This window comes from Convolutriloba macropyga, unplaced genomic scaffold (genome assembly GCF_964194025.1).
Source record: "Convolutriloba macropyga unplaced genomic scaffold, txConMacr16.3 SCAFFOLD_409, whole genome shotgun sequence".
NCBI lineage: Eukaryota > Metazoa > Xenacoelomorpha > Acoela > Convolutidae > Convolutriloba > Convolutriloba macropyga.
In genome coordinates this window covers 20,410-27,500 of record NW_027451389.1, presented here as the reverse complement: position 1 = coordinate 27,500, position 7,091 = coordinate 20,410, and the positions used below count along the sequence as shown (strand labels likewise).

The following is a 7,091-nucleotide window of genomic DNA, read 5'->3' as shown; positions in this document are numbered from 1 at the left end:
CTCAACAACATTAAATTTGTTCAGCAAGACTTTCACATGTTGATGTTTTGGCTTTCGCCTACTAGAAGCAACATAATACTCGTCTTGTTAGCTCATTCAATGAGAATAGCTTTTCCCGTTGAGAATTTTTGCCTTCAATTGGCGTTGTAGTGAGTTTGGCTACTCAGATCACCAAATACTTGTGACAATTCGAACCAGAAATGTTTTCAATTTTCACATGCTGATGTTTCGGATTCAACCTACTAGAAGCAGCATAATACTTGTATTCAACAATTTCTGTATCAAATCCCAGTTTTCTCTGGTGCATCTTTGCCAAACTATTCCAAACTGCCTGAGTCTGAATACCAATTACAGGTACTAGTAAATGCACGTTACTAAGGACTATATAGTTCTAGGTTACTGTACACAACGACGTTCACATGTTGATGTTTCAGCTGCCGCTTACTAGAAACAACATAATACTTATCGTGCATACCTTTCCATAACTTGTCCTTTTCAGATGCATTAGTTTCCCTTTGTCTTGGCTTCTACAGTCAGACTGGCTACTAGTAACAGCACAGTACTAATCACATATCGTTCTACAGTTTGCAGACAACTTTCACATGTTGATGTTTCAGCTTTCGCCTACTAGAAACAACATAATACTCGCTGTATACATTTGTAGTTCTCTATGTAACTTTCATGTGAAGAAGTTTCGCCAGTCTTTTTGACTGTCTCAAATCTGAGTCATGCTTAGGCTACTAGTTGCTTCATAGTACTTATCGCCTCGAGATCATTGAACAAAACTTGATTTTCACATGTTGCTGTTTCAGCTTCCGCTTACTAGAAACAACATAATACTAGTCTCATTAAGTTCCGTCTCTTTGCAATTTTCTTATGAAGAAAATTCGCCATCACAATGACTCCAGCAGTTCTTGATCAAGGAATGCAATCATTGATCAGAATGCTATTATTTGAATCGGTTCTGCTTTAAGTGTTCCAATTTTATTGGAAGCACCAACAATAGAACATCAATGTGTTCAATCGAGAGTTATATAACCCTGAATCGGACGCAGTCAACAGCCGAAGCCGAGACCGCCTTTTGCGTTAGAGAGGTCGGTAAACAAATCTTGCGATTCATACCGAATTAACACATATAGCTGTGCTCCTCTTCGTAAAGCGAGCCAAGTGATCCCCTGTTGAAGGATGTATTTGGACCAATCTAGTAGCATTTGGTTTCCAACAAGCTCTCCCAAGTTAGCTTACTTATTGGGCTTTTCAACCAATTCGGTTGGCTACAAGCATCATCAAAGTACTAGCCACAGTTTGATCGCAAAATTCTACGACTTTCACATGTTGATGTTTCGGCTTGCGCTTAGCCTACTATAAGCAACATAATACTAGTCATATCATAGAGCGTGATCAGCTTGTGACGTTCTCATGATGAAGTTTCACCAACAGTGTCTCACTTCGAGCTTAAATCCAGCTACTAGTAACTACACAGTACTGACTGCAACGATAACTTTTATCTATACCTTTCACATGCTGCGCTTTCGGCCAGGGCCTACTAACGTCAACATAATACTCGATATAAACTTTTGTTCATGATGCAGCTTCCCCATGCAGAAGTTTCGCCTTCAAATGCTCTCTTGGCCATATGACGTAAGAAAAGGTTACTAGTAACATCACAGTACTAGCCACAGTTTGATTGCAAAATTCTACGACTTTCACATGTTGATGTTTCGGCTTGCGCTTAGCCTACTAGAAGCAACATAATACTAGTCATATCATAGAGCGTGATCAGCTTGTGACGTTCTCATGATGAAGTTTCACCAACAGTGTCTCATTTCGAGCTTAAATCCAGCTACTAGTAACTACACAGTACTGACTGCAACGCTAACTTTTATCTATACCTTTCACATGCTGCGCTTTCGGCCAGGGCCTACTAACGTCAACATAATACTCGATATAAACTTTTGTTCATGATGCAGCTTCCCCATGCAGAAGTTTCGCCTTCAAATGCTCTCTTGGCCATATGACGTAACACAAGGTTACTAGTAACATCACAGTACTAGCCACAATTTGATCGCAAAATTCTACGACTTTCACATGTTGATGTTTCGGCTTGCGCTTAGCCTACTATAAGCAACATAATACTAGTCATATCATAGAGCGTGATCAGCTTGTGACGTTCTCATGATGAAGTTTCACCAACAGTGTCTCACTTCGAGCTTAAATCCAGCTACTAGTAACTACACAGTACTGACTGCAACGATAACTTTTATCTATACCTTTCACATGCTGCGCTTTCGGCCAGGGCCTACTAACGTCAACATAATACTCGATATAAACTTTTGTTCATGATGCAGCTTCCCCATGCAGAAGTTTCGCCTTCAAATGCTCTCTTGGCCATATGACGTAAGAAAAGGTTACTAGTAACATCACAGTACTAGCCACAGTTTGATTGCAAAATTCTACGACTTTCACATGTTGATGTTTCGGCTTGCGCTTAGCCTACTAGAAGCAACATAATACTAGTCATATCATAGAGCGTGATCAGCTTGTGACGTTCTCATGATGAAGTTTCACCAACAGTGTCTCATTTCGAGCTTAAATCCAGCTACTAGTAACTACACAGTACTGACTGCAACGCTAACTTTTATCTATACCTTTCACATGCTGCGCTTTCGGCCAGGGCCTACTAACGTCAACATAATACTCGATATAAACTTTTGTTCATGATGCAGCTTCCCCATGCAGAAGTTTCGCCTTCAAATGCTCTCTTGGCCATATGACGTAACACAAGGTTACTAGTAACATCACAGTACTAGCCACAATTTGATCGCAAAATTCTACGACTTTCACATGTTGATGTTTCGGCTTGCGCTTAGCCTACTAGAAGCAACATAATACTAGTCATATCATGGAGCGTGATCAGCTTGTGACGTTCTCATGATGAAGTTTCACCAACAGTGTCTCATTTCGAGCTTAAATCCAGCTACTAGTAACTACACAGTACTGACTGCAACGATAACTTTTATCTATACCTTTCACATGCTGCGCTTTCGGCCAGGGCCTACTAATGTCAACATAATACTCGATATAAACTTTTGTTCATGATGCAGCTTCCCCATGCAGAAGTTTCGCCTTCAAATGCTCTCTTGGCCATATGACGTAACACAAGGTTACTAGTAACATCACAGTACTAGCCACAATTTGATCGCAAAATTCTACGACTTTCACATGTTGATGTTTCGGCTTGCGCTTAGCCTACTAGAAGCAACATAATACTAGTCATATCATAGAGCTTGATCAGCTTGTGACATTCTCATGATGAAGTTTCACCAACAGTGTCTCATTTTGAGCTTAAATCCAGCTACTAGTAACTACACAGTACTGACTGCAACAATAACTTTTATCTATACCTTTCACATGCTGCGTTTTCGGCCAAGGCCTACTAACGTCAACATAATACTCGATATAAAATTTTGATCATGATGCAGCTTTCCCATGCAGAAGTTTCGCCTTCAAATGCTCTCTTGGCCATATGACGGAACACCAGGTTACTAGTAACATCACAGTACTAGCCACAGTTTGATTGCAAAATTCTACGACTTTCACATGTTGATGTTTCGGCTTGCGCTTAGCCTACTAGAAGCAACATAATACTAGTCATATCATAGAGCGTGATCAGCTTGTGACGTTCTCATGATGAAGTTTCACCAATAGTGTTTCATTCGAATTGGTTCTGCTTTAAGCTCTCCAATTGTTTTGGATGAACCAGTTTTGCCCTTCGAAGCCACTTTTGTGAGCTTTTGTGGGTCTTTACCAAGAGGATATACCTCAAGGCCTCTTTCAATTCCTTTAAGTTCTTTCAACTCCTTTACAGTTTCTAGGTTCACATAGCTGCAAACCTTATTTCTAGTTTTAAGTCTGGCCAACTTGGGGAGAGTTGGTGCAGACCGTGACCAATTCTAGTAGGATGCCACAACAAGAATGTGATCAACTTAGCTTGTCGATGAACCTGCCCCACATTCAAACAACTCTATCGCCTTTTCCTCGTATAGTTATATGCGAGGGCCTCTCATAGAGAGCGCTGTTAGCAACCTTTTCCACATAGACGATAAAGTTGTGAGTGTTTTGCACATGGCTGTTGTCATCACCACGTGACGAGTCAACTCAGCTTGACTCTCTACACTCCGACAAGCTTTGCACATACGCCTTTAGTTCAGTATGTGTCTTTAATCTGACTCCGGTGCCTCAAGCCGGAAAAATTGTCAGATTATGATCATTATCGGTTAGTCATCCCGATGCAAGATCGTATCGTACTGTCTTTGTCTACCTCCAGATTCCGAAGAACAGGAGGAGACTCTCCCAGACCTACATATCTGGGAGAATGTTCAGAGGGCGAGAAGCTGTGGATTACTCTCCCCTAAGAACTGACTAAACTTTACCCTCGTCCAAGGTAAGTTTATTTTAGCTAGCCTTCTATGTAAAGGATCTGAGGCTAAGCTGTGTTTTTTCGAGCCTTTGGCTCGGAGCAAGTTCAGTGGGCGCCCCGAGTAGCTCAACTCTTTCCCACTGAACAGCGCAACGCTCTGTCACTCGCTGGGATTTTTGCGTGTCGGTTCTAACCACGCGACTTGTGGACCTTTTTAGGCCTTTCTCATTCACAAGTCTATAGCTGGGCTTCTATAACCCAGCTTCTGAGATCTAGATAGCTGCAGTTCTGCTAGGCTGCTTTTGCTAACTAGTCTCCCTTTAAGCAGTCCCTTGCCATGACTGCTGAACTATGTATCCACACAAGTAGTTTTTGAGCTCGATACATAATTCGAGATTGGTTGCCAAGCAATCTCTAGCGACAGAGCGTCATGCGCACTACAGACATGGCCTCTACCAGCAGCCATGCCCGAAGGAATCAATCACTGATCCTTCCGCAGGTTCCCCTACGGAAACCTTGTTACGACTTTTACTTCCTCTAGACAATTAAGCTCGATCCGCTTCATCCCGTTGCCGGAGACCGAAGTCCCAACAGTAGGAATTTGCAATTCTTGCTTAACTATCCAATCAGTAGTAGCGACGGGCGGTGTGTACAAAGGGCAGGGACGTAATCCCTATGAGTTGTTGACTCATAAGTACCAGGAATTCCTGGTTCACGTCTGCAAGTTACAACAGACGATCCCCTTGAAGCGCTGTACTTTTCTCTGATTGCCCAGTCCATTTCGGACCAAGGGCTGAGTACTCAATCTAAAAGTACACAGTGTAGCGCGCGTGCAGTCCAGAACATCTAAGGGCATCACAGACCTGTTATAGCCTCACTTCATCTGCGGTATTTAATTCCGCATAGTTCCTCTAAGAAGTGTTTGAATTCACATATAGTGAATTTCATTATTTAGATGGAGAAGATCTCGTTCGTTATCGGAATTAACCAGACAGATCACTCCACTAACTAAGAACGGCCATGCACCACCGCCCATATAATCATGAAAGATATTCAATCTGTCAATCCTTAAGATGTCTGGACCGGGTGAGTTTTCCCGTGTTGAGTCAAATTAAGCCGCAGGCTCCACTCCTGGTGGTGCCCTTCCGTCAATTCCTTTAAGTTTCGATTTTGCAACCATACTTCCCCCGGAACCAATAAACTTTGGTTTCCCGGTTAATCTCTTGCCAAGTCAAGATCGACTTTGACAAATTGTAGGTTGGTATAGTTTATGGTCAGAATTACGAGGGTATCTAATCCTCTTCAATACTCTGACTTTCGTTCTTGATTAATGAAAACATTCTTGGCAAATGCTTTCGCAGTAGTTTGTCTTGCCACGATCCAAGAATTTCACCTCTAACGTAGCAATACAAATGCCCCCGTCTGTTCCTTTCAATCATTACCGCACTCAGCCAACCGGCATCAATCGAGTAGCGGGTCATTCTCCATTATTCCATGCTTTATTATTCGATCCCAAAGGATGCTTTGAACACTCTAATTTTCTCAGGGTGAAAACACCGTTTCCACAGTTCGTCACATTTAAGTGCAAACTATTTCTTCGATGCGAAGGATGAGCGGAACGAGTCAACAGATTTAACTGAAGACCATGTTGCCGTTCTACTCAAACAGATCCAACTATGAGCTTTTTAAACGCAGCAACTATTGCATACGCTTGTAGAGGCTGGTATTACCGCGGCTGCTGGCACCAGACTTGCCCTCTACTCGTTCATCAATGGAGCTTTTAAGTCCATTCCATTCTGATTACAAACCATAAAGGTTCATATCATTATTTCTAGTCACTACCTCCTCGTGCGGAGAGTGGGTAATTTGCGTGCCTGCTGCCTTCCTTGGATGTGGTAGCCGTTTCTAAGGCTCCCTCTCCGGAATCGAACCCTGATTCCCCGTTACCCGTCACAACCATGGTAGTCCGTTACACTACCATCATAGGTTGATAGGTCAGAAATTCGGAAGTTCCGTCCCCAAGCCGAAGCTATCTGGGATCTTTCAGTTACTAGGACTCATCACGGGATGTGTCTGTACTTAGCAAATCACCCGGTGTAGTCTTGTAAAAGTCTCCGACAGTGTCGGACAATCAGCATGCATTAGCTGCAGGGTTACCGCAGTTATTCATTTAGCTTGCAAATCAACTAATAGATAGTAACTGATTTAATGAGCCATTCGCGGTTCCACTTTTTCAAGCTTCGCTTGCACATGCATGGCTTAGTCTTTCAGACAAGCATATGGCAACTGACAGGATCAATCAGTTTAATTGTACTTTGAACAATCTTTCGATTTGTTCGAATTTAGAAAGACATAGCCTTGCGGCCTCGTCAATCTTGCTTTGAGCTTTTTAAATCACGAAGAGTTTCAATGCATGCTTTGGCATGGCTACTAGTTACTACACAGTACTCTACACACTTAGAGTTACCCACGATTACACATTTCACATGCTGATGTTTCGGCTCGCGCGTACTAGAAACAGCATAATACTATGTGTACTGGTAGATAGCGCTCTGTGAGCATTTCCCATGAGCAGGTTTTGCCCTCCAAATCTCTGTTCTACTGTTACCAATACCGGCTAACAACTGTATCATACTAGGGAGAATTGACTCATGATTTAAAAACCAGATGT

The 7,091-nt window shown here is 42.3% G+C and overlaps 1 pseudogene; it reads right to left on the bottom strand.

The window, feature by feature from the left end:
* Positions 1-1,035: 1,035 nt before the first annotated feature.
* On the bottom strand, positions 1,036-1,187 carry LOC142356643 (5.8S ribosomal RNA; annotated as a pseudogene).
* Positions 1,188-7,091: the final 5,904 nt, after the last annotated feature.